This window comes from Coenobita brevimanus, chromosome 29 (genome assembly GCF_032717465.1).
Source record: "Coenobita brevimanus isolate Jiangsu-jjx chromosome 29, ASM3271746v2, whole genome shotgun sequence".
Classification (NCBI taxonomy): Eukaryota; Metazoa; Arthropoda; class Malacostraca; order Decapoda; family Coenobitidae; genus Coenobita; species Coenobita brevimanus.
The window spans coordinates 2800001-2816684 of record NC_136982.1 but is presented as its reverse complement, the minus strand read 5'-3'; positions in this window follow the sequence as shown (position 1 = coordinate 2816684).

The window sequence follows — 16684 nt, the reverse complement described above, 5'->3', positions numbered from 1 at the left end:
CGCTCTGTCACCCACCATTTGACTGCCCTCCTCCCAACTCACTCCCCTCTCCCTCATATACCTAACCTACCCTAACACATTAACCCACGTGACAAACTAACCTAGCCTCGTACTAGGAAAACAAACCTAGCCTAATCTAGACCGTCCTGGATACGAGGAAGTGCGGAAAAAATACAAAGACGGGAAATCAGGTCCCGGTATGGCCTTGATCCTCAGCCTTTAAGAAGAGGGCAGTAACTCAGTGACATGGGAGAAACAATGGGTTAGTCAAAAAATAAATAAATAAATAAATAAATAAACAAATAAAAAATAAACATCCTCCAGGCATACATAAACCCATGTCAAAAATATCAAAGTAAAAAAAGTATGGCCAAAATATCATCAAAGTTTTTTTTTTAATTATTTTTTTTACTGCTGTCAACACTCCCAATTTTATTTCTAAACAGATGGGATGAGAGGGAGACAGAAACGTAAAGGAAAGTATGAATTTTAAGGGAACGAGAGAGAGAGAGAGAGAGAGAGAGAGAGAGGGAAGGAGTGGAGGAGGAGGGGGTGATGGAGGAGGGGGGATGAGAGATTCTGGAGAGAGATGAAGAAGAAGTGTGATAAGATGATATGGATAGAGACAGGAGAATGTGGGTGAGGAGAATGAGAAAGTAATGCTATATGACGAGAGAGAGAGAGAGAGAGAGACAGAGAGCGAGTAGGAGGAGGAGAAGGAGAAGACTGGAAGAAATGAAGAAGTGGAGACAAAAGAAGAGCCTTGAGGAGAAAAATATTGTTGGAGGAGGAAGGAAAGGAAGAAGAGAGAAAGAGGAAGAGGATGACAGGAGAGGAAAGGGAAGGAGGAGAGGAAGATCGAGAGGTGTGGAAGAGGAGAGGGTGAGAGAGGGGAGGGATGAGTAAGAGGGGAGTGAGAGGAGAGGAAACGAGAGAGGGAAAATGAAAGAAGTTGTGGAGAAGACAGGGAGATGGGGGGGAGGATGAGAGAGGGGAGAGATGGGTAAGAGGGGAGAGAAGGGAGAGAGAGGAGTGGAAGATGGAGAAAGAGAGGCTACAAGAGGAGAGAGAGACATGGAGAGAAAGAGACGGAGAGGGATGGTAAACAGAGATCGAGCAGACAGGCAAACGAGGTAAACAGAGGAGTGAGACAGGTGATGGCCAGGTAGAGTCAGCAAACAACCCTGGGAATTGCCTGCACGTTACATCCTAGCTCCCTAACACCTTTTTCTAAGCGATTTATCTGGCTTATTACACCTTGCTCTCTTCTGTGTTGCATAAATCCTTCCAATACCACCATACCCTTCAAAAAGTACAAAACGATATTAGCCTGCCGTATCCAAAAATAAATCGGCAAGGAGGAAGTGTTAGGGGGCTTCCTTAACCACCTAATACGAGCCTAAGACTACGATATCTAATACTATGAGATCAAGACAAGGATAGTAAAGCAAAGGAGTCTCCGCAATGCTTAACAAAACCGTCTGGGGATAGCAATAATAAACGAAATAACAGAATATAAAAAAAAATAATTGATGAAAATACAGGTCGAAAAAGTAATATTATAATCTGTAACGCAAAAAAAATATATATAAAAAAAAAGAATCGCTAAATCCGAAGTCCCCTTTAATTAGTAAGAAATGGTAAAAATAATTGATGTAAATTAAAAGAAGAAGGGAGAGAAAAATAAGGAAGGAGGAAGTGAAGGGGTAAGAGAGAAGGATAGGAAGGAGAGAAGTATTTATAGACGAGGGTGAGGAAGAGAAGAGGAGAGAGGTTTGGAGAGAAAAATGAGAGGGAAAAAAGAGAGGAATATCGTGTTAAGAGGAAATGGTAACACAAAACCTCTCGTGTGTGTGTGAGAGAGAGAGAGAGAGAGAGCGAGAGAGAGAGAGAGAGAGAGCGAGAGAGAGAGAGAGAGAGAAGTAGTCAACTGCGCCTAAGGACAAGGGAAAAAAAATGAGAGAGAGAGAGAGAGAGAGCGCTACATAAAAATCCCCTCCATGTTCTTCAAACTTGTACCGGAGCATCATCAGGCAGGGGACTTATCCAGTTATGCTCCCCCCCCCTTTTCCTCCCCCTCCCCCTCCCTCATCCCCCATCCCTCCCCCCTCTCCCATTCTTTTCGTCCATCTCCCTCGCTTCTACTCCCCCCTCATCCCCACCTCATTCCCTGTTCCCCACCCCTTCTCTATCCCTATCACTCTCACTCCCCCATTCTCCACACCCCTCCCTCTCCCCCTCCCCCATCTCCCCCTCCCTCCTCCCCCCTCTCAAGCTGGGGAGGGGGGAGGAGGTCGTTAATTACACCCTCACCTGACATTTTTTCACCTTTGTCCTCGGTCAGGTAACAGTACATTTGGGGACCTGAATATAACATCGACTGCTACACATATGAGCAAAATGTAACTAAGGCACATGTAGCATAAAGTGTACAAAGGAACATGGAGCACAACGCGTACTAAGGCACACTTGTACATTCACTTACAAGGCTACGTCCCCCAAGGCGTCACATACAAGAGTACATCACCAGAACTTTGTCACATATGAAAGTACTTCGCCAGGACTGTGTGTGTGTGTGTGTGTGTGTGTGTGTGTGTGTGTGTGTGTGTGTGTGTGTGTGTGTGTGTGTGTGTGTGTGTGTGTGTGTGTGTGTGTGTGTGTGTGTGTGTGTGTGTGTGTGTGTGTGTGTGTGTGTGTGTAAGTTACCCACATTATAAGTGTCCTCGTCCTCTCTACTATCAACACTTACTTCATCACTTATATTATTACATTATACATAAGGCTGACCATGGGATACTGATTAAGCTCCATCATCATCATCATGACTTATTTATTTATTTATTTATTCATTCATTATACTGCACTTAAGGATAACCATGAATATACTCTAACCTGTCTCTCCAACATCATCATCATCATCATCCACACAGCCCTCTGACGGTCAGGCCTTTTCTTGCCTTGAAAAAATGAAAAAAGAAAAGAAAAAATGTTGCTAGCCTAATAAACTTCAAGTAAAAATATCTTAAAAAAACCTCACGTAAGATAATTTTTAAGGCTGCTGGAATTTATCTTCTATCTATCTATCTATATACCTAGGCTGCTTCCCCCAAGGAAAGGGAGGTAGCCGAGACAGGACGACACACTCCCCATTTACTCATCCATTCAAACACATTCATTCGCATCTTAGCCCCAAAGGGGAGAACGGACAGATCCTCACCGCACCACACTGCACAAGGGTCAACTGCGCAATGCAATCAGTGACATCCGCAGCAGGGCCCGACAGTAGAACTGGTTTACCCCTGCCACATCATAACAGACCCATCCCCTTACCCGCACCTGACCTGACTAGCTGATCAGACCAAATGCGGGAGAATATCCCCTCAGGGCTGCGTCATCACTTATTCATTCACAATTTCTCTCCATTTATTTCTGTCACGCACAGCCACTCTTCCCTGCTTAACAGACATCCCTCTCGCATCCAGCGCTCTCATCACACTCTCCATCCATCCTACTCGTGGTCTTCCTCTCAGCCTTACACCTCTCACATCAGATCTAGTTATCTTTTTCACCAATCGCTCATTATCCGTTCTCTCCATATGACCAAACCATCGCAACACCCTCTGTTCAACTCGATCAGCCATCTCCCGAACAACTCCAGTTCTCCTTCGCACTTCATCATTTCGCACCCGATCCATACGCGTCACTCCACACATACTCCTCAGACACCTCATCTCCATTACATTCAAACTTTTCCTCTCTGCTACACCCATATTCCATGTTTCAGCCCCATATAATGCAGTCGGTACCACAACACCCTCATACAGCCTTCTCTTTACATCCATTCTAAGCGAACGACATTTAAACACTTTTTTCATTCCTCCCAGCACCTTTCCTACTTCATTTATTCTAAACTTCACTTCTGCATCTATTCTTCCATCCACAGCAACATGTGACCCTAGATATTTAAAAGAATCTACCTCCTCAAGCAACTCACCATTCAAAACTCACGTAAGATAATTTTTAAGACTGCTGGAATTTATCTTCGTTACGCAAAATCTTCTGCTATTTCCATGAACACAATACCCAAATACACCAACGTAGGCGAAGGGTTAAGTTACACCTTTATTTTATATAGTAAGACACGTGTATTATTAGCCATCATCATCATTATTAATATTGGTACGTATCAGATAAATTATTTGTGGTGGTGGTGGTGGGGTGATGGTGATGATGAAAGAGATAAATGATGATGATGATGATGATGATGGTAGAGATGATGATGATGGTGATGATGGTCGAGATAATGATGATGATGATGATGATGGTCAAGATAATAATGATGATGATGGTGATGTATCTCATAAATCTGAACATCTCCCTCTCAACCTGCTCCTCCTTGTCCAATGGTTTATTCTTAAGTCAACTAAAACTTCTACCAACCGCATAAACAAAACTAGAGGGGTACTCAGTGGAGCGCATCTTTCCGACAAGGGCAACGTAATTTCCAAACCACTCTTCATAATGGGTTAAGTTTTCTCATCATTGATTAGGGTTCCGCAGAAAGTGTTTTCCGGATCCAGAATCTGTAATACGATCAGGATCTGTACCTAAAGTTAATCGATTGTTCCCTGGGACATGGGCTATCTACCAACCTAATTTGGTCCAAACCTCTCTTTTAGTCTTTGAGGAATCCTGCTAACAAACAAACAAATTTGTTAGAGGGGTGAAAACATACTCTCCTTGTCGGACAGAATAATGGTGAATCATCAGTTTGAAGGGATTAATATCAATAATGTCTTTCCTATTAACACGCTGAAACTAGGAACAAAATTTTACCTGTTTCGCTAATGAGTTTCTTCCCCGAAATTAACCGAGGGAGCAAATGGTAAAACTCGCCAGGAATACAGTTTTGCCCTAACTCGTGTTTCTCGACGTTAACTTCCTATAACATGCAATACCCACGTGAAAAAAGTAAATGATGATGATGAAGAGGAGGAGGAGGAGGAAGATGCGGTGGTGGTGGTGATAGGGAGCTTCCTGGAAATTAACTGATGATGATAATGATGATGATGACGATGACGATGATGATGATGATGATGATGATGATGATGATGATGATGATGAGGAGGAGGAGGAGGAGGAGAAGGAGGAGGAGGAGGAGGAAGAAGAGGAAGAATAACACCTTTGCAGACGCTTAACTTAAAACAACACACCTTTCAACACATCTCTAAAATAATACACTGGAAGCCAAACCTACCTCGGCAGTATCAACACTCCCTGTACCATACCAACACTCCCTGTACCATATTAACACTCCCTGTACCATACTAACATCCCCTATACCATATTAACACCCCCTGTATCATATTAACACTCCCTGTACCATACACTCCCTGTACCATACTAACACTCCCTGTACCATACAAACACTCCCTGTACCATACAAACACTCCCTGTACCATATTAACACTCCCTGTACCATATTAACACTCCCTGTACCATACTAACATCCCTATACCATATTAACACCCCCTGTACCATATTAACACTCCCTGTACCATACACTCCCTGTACCATACTAACACCTCCGTACCATATTAACAATCCTTGTACCATATTAACACCCCCTGTACCATATCAACACCCCCTGTACCATATTAACACCCCCTGTACCATATCAACACTCCTTGTACCATATCAACATTTCCCGTATCATATTAACACCCCCTGTACCATATTAACACTCCCTGTACCATACTAACACTCCCTGTACCATATCAACACCCCCTGTACAATATTAACACTCCTTGTACCATATCAACACTCCTTGTACCATATCAACACTCCCAGTACCATATTAACACTCTCTGTACCATATCAACACTCCCTGTACCATATTCACACTCCCTGCACCACTGAATTAAATGAAATGATAACTTTACCTGCCACGAACTTCAGTGTGTGTGGAATATAATGTCTGCCTTACTATTAACCACTGTCTGACCTACCTGAAGCAATTACCCTTACCATTTCCGGGTCACCTGCCGAATGATCATTTCCTATAATACGTGAATTTGCAACTTTGTATGGTATAACTTTTTAATGATAATTTTGGACTGAGAAGGATGGAGTGGAGAGGAATATGAGAGAGGGGTGTGAGCTGGGGGGAGGGCTGCGAAATGGCAGGGGACAGGGTGACATGGAGACGATTTGTTTGTGGCCACCCCTAACAGGATTAAGGCGTCTGGCTATAGATAGAAAGATACAGACAGATAGATACATATATATAGATATACATATAGATAGACAGCGATGGTATAAAAAAAATGGTGACAGCAGGAAGTATAGCCTCTTCAGTACGAGTTTTGGAGTTTTGTATCTACGCCGTGGGACGCCGCAAAGTATGTGAGAGCGTCGCGTGCTTACTTTCTTCTTGCCCTTCTAGGTGTTTTTTCTTCTTGGAGAATGTTTTGACTTTGAATATCCCCCTTCCATCACCCACTACTGGTATCTTCTCCACCCGTCCACTCCACCCCTCCACCCACAACACCTTTTTTCTACTCCCCCCCCCCTCCGCCAAAAATACAGAATTAATGACAGAAATCAGTAAAAATTCATGAAAGGAATTTATGGAAAATTAGTAAAAATTAAATCGTCCCGTTCAGACCAGCCAACCTACAATGCCCCTCTTCACAGGGTGTATTGTCCCCACCCTGTCCCACCACCCATCACCACTTCCACCTGTCCATCACACCTTTGTACACCTACCCCCATCCAGCACGGCACCTGTACGTGTAAATGTAATGAATGTAATGAAGGGGTTAATTAAAGTACACTGCCTTACTCAAATTTAAAGCACAGAATGCCTTACCCAAAATTAAAGTACTGTACAATGACTGCCTTACCCAAAATTAAAGTACAATGACTGCCTTACCCAAATTTAAAGTACACTGACTGCCTTACCTCAATTTTAAGTCCTAAAACAGTCATGATCTTTAAGTAAAATACAGTAGTCTACGTTGGAAACATTTTATACAGCTGTAGTTCATGTATATTTCCTTAAGACTTTCCTTTCTCCCTCCCTCCCTCTCTCTCTCTCTCTCTCTCTCTCTCTCTCTCTCCACTATAAAGTTGGGGAGTGCTCGATAATACGATAGTGAAGTATTGTCTTTGTAACCATATTGTTGGAGGCGGGAGAAGAGGGAGGAAGAAGAGGGAGGGAGGAGAGGGAGGGAGGAGAGGGAGAGAATGAAGGAAAGGGAGGAGGGAGGAAGACGGAAGGACAGGGAGGGAGGAGAGACTAAAGGGGGGAGGAGAAGGAGGAAGAAAAGAGGAAGACAGTTGGAAGATGGACGGAGAGTCGAGTGAGTCTTAAAAAAATATAATACCTCTCACTTAAAAACACTCTCTCTCTCTCTCCCCCCCCCCACCCAGCGGCGTACGTATGCATTGTGTTGAATACTTTTTTTTTTTTTTTTTTTTTTTTTAGTCTGGCTCCAAGAATTTGATATTATTCTTTCCTGTTTTTCTATTCCCACATTTTCCTTTACCTTTTACCTGTTTTTTTTTTTTTTTAAGGTGTTTTCAGAGCTCCCCTCATGCACTCTCTTTTTACATGATAATGATGATGATGATGAAAGCATTATTATTATTATTATTATTATTGCTGTTGTTGTTGTTCTTGTTGCCATTGTTATCGTTATTATTATTATTATTATTATCATCTTTATTTCTTCCTCTTTCTTTTAGCCACTTCACTCCGATGACGCTCTTTATACGCATCTTAGGTAAGGTCTTAAAAACACCTGGGGTTAGACGTGTACTTCCTTATCCTCTTCACAACGAGTACCCTCTTAGCTGAATAAAATCGTCTGGTAGAGAGAGAGAAAAAGTCCTCAGGCTGATGGGGTTAAGTGCATCTCAGTCTCTCCCCCAAGACACTGCTCTCTCTCTCTCTCTCTCTCTCTCTCTCTCACACACACACACACACACACACACACACACACACACACACACACACACACACACACATACACATACACACACACACACCATTCAACTCACCCTCAACAACACTCAACGTTGCTGCCATCAAGCTAATTCTCTCTCTCTCTCTCTCTCTCTCTCTCTCTCTCATCGTTCGCCCTACATATACCAATCTCCCCTCACCCTAGTTCACCCATACACATCCCTCTGCCGTCACTCTATGCTCCCAGACACCCTTCCCCTTTCCCCTCAGATGCACACACCTCAATCTCCCCTCACTTCCCTCAAGGCGCCCTACCATTCACCATTCACTCCCCTTTCTGTTCATCCTTTCATCATTCATCCCCCTTACTCTGCTCCCCTCTCTTCAAGCATCACCCCATTCGAGTATCCTCTCCCCTCTTCTTACCCCTCTTTACATCCTTCTCCCCTCATCATTCTCTCATCATTCTGTCTTTCCCCTCTGTTTTCACGCTATTCTACTGTCTTCCCCTTTCATTCATCACTATTCACACATCTCTTCCCTCATCCTTCAATTTTCATTCCCCTCACTCATCACCCCCTTTCTAATATCCACTCCTTTCACGATTTCCTCTCACCTCTCTCTCTCTCTCTCTCTCTCTCAAGTTTCACCCTTCCTTCTGTTCACCTCTCCACCCTTCACGCCACCCGTTCCACACAATTTTCTCACCTTCCCTCATGCTCACCGTCTCACCTTTCACCTTTTATAGACCTTTTTACTCCTCTACCGACCCTGCCATGTCCACTAAACCTTGATCCCTCACCCTTCTGTCACCCCCACCCCATCCCCGACACCCTCACTCTCCTTCACCAAACATTACTTCAGTCATCTCGTATTTCCATGCACCTTTTATGGATACATTCACCTCCTTACCACGCCCCCTTCCACCTGACCTCTCTCTTAAGTAACCCTCACCCTAACCCCCCTTATCGCCCTCACCCTCTCTCACAACACCCTAGCTCCCTTCTCTCATACTTAGGTCTCCACATCAAACTCTGGAGACCTACTGCATTTCCTTCGTTTCTTTCTAGTAGACTTTTTTTTTTACCTGATGCCACTTCTTGATTTCTTCACCAATTAGCTTCTTACTCGGCACAGTCCTTCCTTGGGCTAACTGCTTCAAAGACCTTTTTCATTTTCGGCCTTTTTTTTTTTTAATTTATTCTCTTTTATTTATACTTTCTTAACGAGATATAACAAGATCAAACGATAAGCTTTTAAACGCACAATTTTACGAGCCTATGTTTTTGTGTGTTTTTTATTTTATCACGACATTTTGCACAGAAGCCTCACTGTACTAACACCCTGTGGAGACCATCTTGCATTCCACTGAGGTCACTGGCATCTTGTTCTTTTCACCTTTACAGCCTCTCTTGTTTCTTCATCACCCCTGTCATGACCGCCACCGTCTGATTCCTTTCTCTCCCTCTCTCTCTTACTTTCACCCTTATCACGCCCTGAGCTCTTTTTATCGTGTTCCTTCTCACTATTTCTTTCCTTCAACTTTTCACCGTTCTTGTCATCTTCATCAATTTAACGCCTGGTCCCTCACTCTCCCCCCTCCACATATTACCCTCACCCCAGCGCCTCCACGCCACCCTGACCCTCCTTCACCTCATGATCGTCCCCTTTTCACATGCTTCATTTCACCCTCATATCTTTGTGCCTTTATAAATTTCTAGGTCCCTTTAACCCCCCACCCCCCGACACCCTCACCCTCCCTCACTGCACCCTGACCCCCTTCCCCTGAGTCCTTCCCCTCCCAGACAACCTCACCCTTCCTCACATCACCCTAACCCCCCCACCTTACTCTTTCGTCTTTTCACCACTTATAGACACTTTCCCTACCTCACCACCCCTGCCGTAACCACTACCCCCTGATCCCTCCCCCTGACCCTATGCTCTCATTCACCCTCACCCTCTCACTCACCCTTCGTATCGCGTCATCCTTTACTTTTTACAGCCTCCTTCACTACCTGACCGTCCCTACCATGCACTAACCCCTCATCCCTTATCCTCTTCCCCCCCCCTCACTCCTCCCTCACCCCTCCCAGTCACCCTCACCCTCCCTCACCACACCCCAGCCCCTTACTGTCCTGCTGTGGTTTTATTTATTTATGTATTTACTTCATCTTTTACAACCATTTATACTTCCTTTACTGTCACTGCCTTGTTTCCTGTCTCTTGCTCTCTCACCCTCACCCTTTTCCCCTCCCTGACCCCTCACCCTCCCTCACCACACCCTAACTAATCCTCCTATTGTCGTGTGTCTTTTCATCTCTTACGATCACTTTGATTTCCTCACCTCTCTCTCTCTCTCTCTCTCTCTCTCTCACCCCCATCCCGGCTGCTTCCCTCTCTCTACCCCTCCTCTTCTTCCTCCACCAAACATCCTCTGCCTCTTCTCGTCTTTTTCTTTTAAGCATGGAAATGAAAGAGGGAAGACAATACTCTTGGATAAACATTCTTTGGAAAACATTTAAGATTTATACAAGACGGGGAGCTGGTCTACAGGTAATAGTTTTAGCTACCACAACACCGCAACACCACACTTCACTATAAAGCAGATCACCAAATCACACCTACCACATTTCCCCATACCACACCACTTCTCACCTATCACCTATAACACGCCACACCCTGCCACATAACGCCACAGCTATCACATCTACTGCACCACACTACCGCAACACAGCACCACAAACTACATCACATTACCATAACACAGCACCACAAAACACATCACACCACGACTTCCCAACCACATCACACTAGACCAACACAGCACCACATACCACATCATACTCATCACACTACGACATCACACTCCATCAGTCACATACCTTCCGACAGTGGTTAGAACATACTGAAACACACTCCCAAAACAAACACACACACACACACACACACACACACACACACACACCTCGCCACTCCTCTTATGTTTCACCCACCACAACACAACTCAACGGCCATGTATGTATGTATGTAAAGTATGTATGTATATGTATGTATGTATGTGTGTACGTATCAGAAGAAACCCCAAGCCACCTCTCAACCTCTCCAATCCCATGTCTTTTACACAATATTCTTCTTATTTACAGGCAAATCATAAACTACATGACGGAATAATTTACAACGCGTACGGATGAGATGCGATGCGATGAGATGATGAGGGGAGCAGAGGGGAGCAGAGGGGAGGTAAAGTGAGGGGAGGGGAGGGAAGAGAAGGGAAGGGAAGGGAAGGGAAGGGAAGGGAAGGGAGGGGAGGGGAGGGGAGGGGAGATAAAGTAAGGTAAGGTAAAGGGAGGGGAAGGAAGGGAAGGGGAGGAGAGGGGAAGGAAGGGGAGGAGAGGGGAGGGGAACACAAAAGACAGCGACCTTATGAATAACGGAGAATAACTTGAGACGTTTTCAAAGCAAGTGACGTTAGGGGAGATGAGGGGCGGTGAGGGGAATATATATAAGAGAGAGGCCTTGAGAGGGGAGAAGGATCCGGGAGACAAGCGGCCATATATTATCTAAGTCACTCCACATCATAATATAGAGTGAAGGTGAAGGGCACTCAGGGAGAAAAAAAAATATATAAGATCTTGTGTGACGCATGACCTAGTGACGCCAAGGAACGTGAGTCAGGGGGAATAGATTAACTTGTAAAAAAGGGGGTGTGAGCTGGGGAGAGGGCAGCGAAATGGCAGGGGACAAGGCGACATGGAGGGGATTTGTTCGTGGCCACCCCTTACAGGATTGAGGCATCTGGCTATAGAGAAAGAGACAGATGGATAGATAGTATAACATTTTCAAAAGGCGTGACAATGTGGCAAATGGCAAATAATTCCACAGCAGATCGGTCAAATTATACCACGTGTGATGCTTATAAAAACTGCTAGGAAACGCTGCCAGTCACACGAAGCTAAGTATTTTGTTATGGTGCTCCCTCCCCTTCTTCCAATGAAGTGTGGAGACGTGTAATACAGTACTAACAATAAAACATCGCTTGGGTGAATATCTGGCTACGGTACTAACATTAAAACATCGCTTGGGTAAATATTTGGCTCCCAATTCCCAGCTAAGCACGTGAACAATACATTTCTGTCACGTTTGGACAAAGACTGAATGGCACAATCGTGGAATGGCGTCGTTATGTATGTAATCCAGACTTGATGATACTTTCCCTTTCAGGTTACGTGTTTAAAAAGTTACTGCAGTTTATCCTCCCTTATGATTTTCTAAGACGTGAAGAGAGAAACCTGTACTTTACAACTTTTCCCTATCGATTTAGCTGAAAAGACAGGCCACTTGGTATCATGGAACATTCACATCTACCTTATACTTAATCTAGCCCACAGTAGGCAGCCTCAGACGGAGCAGTAGGTATGCTGTTCTTTCTTTGCCTGTCCAGCGCTCTCCAATACTCTCCTTCTCTCCCTATCCTCTTCTTATTCCTTCGTTTCCCTCCCTCTCTGACATTCCCTCTAACTCCTTCGCCCTTCCATCTCCCTCCTTCCCTGTCCCCTCGTCGCCCCCTCCCTGTGGCTCAGTGATCTGCGCAGTCAGTTCACTTTATTCTCCCTGTCCTTCCTTTCCCTTCCTCCTCCCTCTCTTCTCTTCCCCATATAACTTCCTCGCCCCTCTTTCCCGTCTCCCTCCCTCTCCCCTCTTCCTTCCTCGCCCCTCCTTCCCTCCTCCTTCTCTTCCCCATTTAGCTTCCTCTCCTTCTTTCTCTTTCTTCCTTCTCCCTCCCTCTCCCTTCCTCTCTTTATAGCTCCCTCGGTCACTTCTCCCTCGTTCATTCTTCATTTCCTTCCCCTCGCCTATTTCTACCCTCCACCTCTTCCTTCCTCACTTCTCTCCCCTCGCCCGATGCTCCCCTCTTCCTCTCCTTCCTCCTCCCCCTTTTCCCCTCCTTCTCTCCTTCCCCCCGCCCCCCTTGGCCCCCCCGCTAGGCAACAAAAGGGCAGTAAGTGGGGCCTCTCGACCCCCTCCCTGCCACCTACTTTCTCCATCACCCTCAACCATAATTTTTTTCTCCTTTTATCCACCTCTCTCTCTCTCTCTCTCTCTCTCTCTCTCTCTCTCTCTCTCTTATGCCTGCGTGGGAGATAGTGGAAGGATACATATCTACCTTCTAATCCCCAGCTAATCATGTTCGTAACCGGAAAATAATATAAACAATTCTAATTACTTCAGTTTCCCTCACTCACAGAAAACGGAGACTAGAGAAACTGCCTCCCATCACTTAGTTACTGACAATTTTCTACAACAGATTTTAACAGTATAGTGTTTTCCATCCATCTTGTTCCTTTACTTCGTGATAGTCCTTCTTACTTTTTCCTGCCGGCCTCGATTAAAGTTTTTTTTTGGGGGGGGATCGTCCTGTCTGCTATCCTTGTCTACGACTCAGTCTGCTTTTTTTTTTTTTCACCTGGGGGAACTGTGCCATTCTTCCAAGTTAAATGCTGGGTCAAGGTTACATGAAATTAGATGAACTTTAGATACAAGGTAGAAATGGATCTCCTTGGTTACTTGACAAACTTTCCCTTCAATCTGACTACACCTGGCACTCAGCTGAAGGGAGTTGGGAAACCTTGACAGACGGGATTGAAAGCACTATAGTTAAATTTGTTATAGTCTACTTTATAACAAACAGGCTCGAACGAACTGACAGGTCTGTTGGCTTTCCTTAACATTCCTTTTTGGGAGGCGTGGAAAGGAGGAGGAAGTGAAGGGGTTGGGGAAGGAAGGAAGGATGGGAGGGGTTGCGGAAGGAAGGATGGGAGGGGTTGGGGAGGAAGGAGGGACGGGAGGGGTTGGGGAAGGAAGGAGGGATGGGAGGAGCTGGGGAGGAAGGAGGGATGGGAGGGGTTGGGGAAGGAAGGAAGGATGGGAGGGGTTGGGGAGGAAGGAGGGACGGGAGGGGTTGGGGAGGAAGGAAGGATGGAAGGGAGGGGTTGGGGAGGAAGGAATGATGGAAGGGAGGAGCTGGGGAGGAAGGAGGGATGGGAGGGTTTGGGGAAGGAAGGAAGGATGGGAGGGGTTGGGGAGGAAGGAGGGATGGGAGGGGTTGGGGAGGAAGGAGGGATGGGAGGGGTTGGGGAGGAAGGAGGGATGGGAGGGGTTGGGGAAGGAAGGAAGGATGGGAGGGGTTGGGGAAGAAGGAGGGAAGGGAGGGGTAGGGGAGGAAGTAGGAAAGGGAGGGGTAGTGAAGGACGGTGAATAAGGAGAGAGAAAGGAGAGATGGGAGAGAGTACAGGTTGGATGGGGGGAGATGGGAAGAAAGAGAGAAGGAAGTGAAAGAGAAAGCTGAAAGAGGGATAGAGGTGAGAGACGAAGAAGCGACAGAAGAGAGAAAGAGAAGGGAGGGAAGTGAGAGAGGAAGGAAGGATTGGAGAGAGTAAGGGCGATGGAAGAGGGAGGAAGGGGAGGAAGAGAAAATGTAACGGGGGAAAGAAGGAGATGGCTGGGGAGGAAGGGCCATAGCAGAGGGAGAAAGGAGGGAAGGAAAGAGGGAGGAGAGGCAGGGGATGAAGAATGTAAGGGAGAGATACAAAGACTGAAGGGGGGATAGGAGGGAGGTGAAAGAGAGGGAAAGGAAAGACGGAGAGAAGGAAAGAAGGTGATGAAAGTTGGAAAGGAGGATGGAAGAGGAAAATAGGAAATGCAGTCAAGAAAAGAAAAACACACTGGAACACATTATTACACCTACGACCACGAAAACATAAACAAACCTCTAATTAACGCCAACATAACACCTGAGGAGTTAATTAGCCTGCATCCCACCTTATACCGCAATCAGCAACGGGCAGGGGTCACACTCTTCTAAATTTCACCACAACAAAAGAATCGGGGCTCACCTTCGCCATCTTAGAGCATTCTCCACGTGAGCTAACTTTATTGGGGGTGGGTGTTGGAGGGGAGGAGGGGTTGATCGAGCGTGGGTTTATTGGTTACTGGGGTTTATCGAGAATTCCTCAACCCCTTCACCTCCTTCAAGAGGTTTAGGTTTTTATTCTTCATGCAGACAGACGGTTTTCCTCAGCTGACCCCTCTCACGGGCGGAAAAACTCGTCTGTTCCATTCCACGCCAGACGATTTTATTCAGCTGAGAGAGAGAGAGAGAGAGAGAGAGAGAGAGAGAGAGAGAGAGAGAGAGAGAGAGCACGAGTATGATGGGAAAAGAAAGAGGAACAGGAGGCGAAGGAACGAAGGGGAAGAGGAAAAGGAGAAGAAAACAAGAGGAAGGAATGATTGACGTGAGGGGAAAAGGGAAAGAAGGAAGGACGCTAGTTGGAGGAAGAAGGGGGAGATGATCAGAGAATAACCAGGAAGAGAGAAATAGGAGAAAAAGACCCACACAGACGAACTCCCTGCCACAAGGGGAAAAAAACTTAAGTCAGGAAAAGTGAGGAGAGAAAGTGAAAGAAGGAAGGACGCCAGGAGGAGGAAGAAGGGGGGAGAAGATCAGAGAAGACCCAGGAAAAGAGGAATAGGAGATACACACACACACACACACACACACACACACACACACACAGCTCCCAGGCCTACGGAAATTAGACTCAGTAAATCCTAATTGACAGTCGAAAAGAAACTAATTTATGTTCTTAAAAAGCTCACTAGGCATTAAGGGCAGCACTAGGGTGGAATCTATTATTATTATTATTATTATTATTATTATTATTATTATCGTTATTATTAATTTACTATTATTTTCATCGTGTTCTTACTGTCCTTGTCGTTTTCGTTACTGTTGCTGTTGTTGTATATTACACTATTATTATTATTATTATTATTATTATTATTATTTTTACTATTACTATTATCATCATCATTGTTATTGCTGTTATTATTGTTCTGATTATTGCTGTTGCTGCTGCTGTTACTGCCATTATCATTATCATCATTATTATTATCATTATTATTATTATTATTATTATTATTATTACTATTATTGCTGTTATTTTTACCATTTTTCACTCCCATCTCCAGACGATATTTTAACGAAGGGAAAACCATGTGTAATAGCGTGGCTTCACCTCCCTAAACCCCTCCACCACCTGATTCCCGCCTGAAGCTGAAAGAAACCGCCTGAAATGAGAAAGAACTAAATATGATGCGCCTCAAACGAATAAGGGGGTTAAGCAGCTGACCACGAGGACGGTTTTTCCTTTTGCTACGATTTTTTTTCAATTTATACATCACTCAGACGATTTTATTCAGCTTATACATCACTCAGACGATTTTATTCAGCTTATACATCAGTCAGACGATTTTATTCAGCTTATACATCAGTCAGACGATTTTATTCAGCTTCGAGGAGGTAGGGGGGTCTTAAAAAACTTCCAATCATAAATTTCAGTGGGTTGACGTCCTTCCCTGTGTGTGTGTGTGTGTGTGTGTGTGTGTGTGTGTGTGTATATATATATATATATATATATATATATATATATATATATATATATATATATATCCGGACGATTTCCCTCAGCTGCAGGGAGGCACTAAGATGGGTAAACTAGGAGCAGAAAATAGCCAATGAGCTTAGAGGGAATTAGAGACAGCCGCTTAACTCTCTCTCTCTTTCTCACTTATTCACCTCCTCCGTCTTTGTTATCACCTCTCCTCCTCCTCCCCTCTCTCCTTCTTGTCACCTTCTTCTTCCTCTTTTGTCTTTCT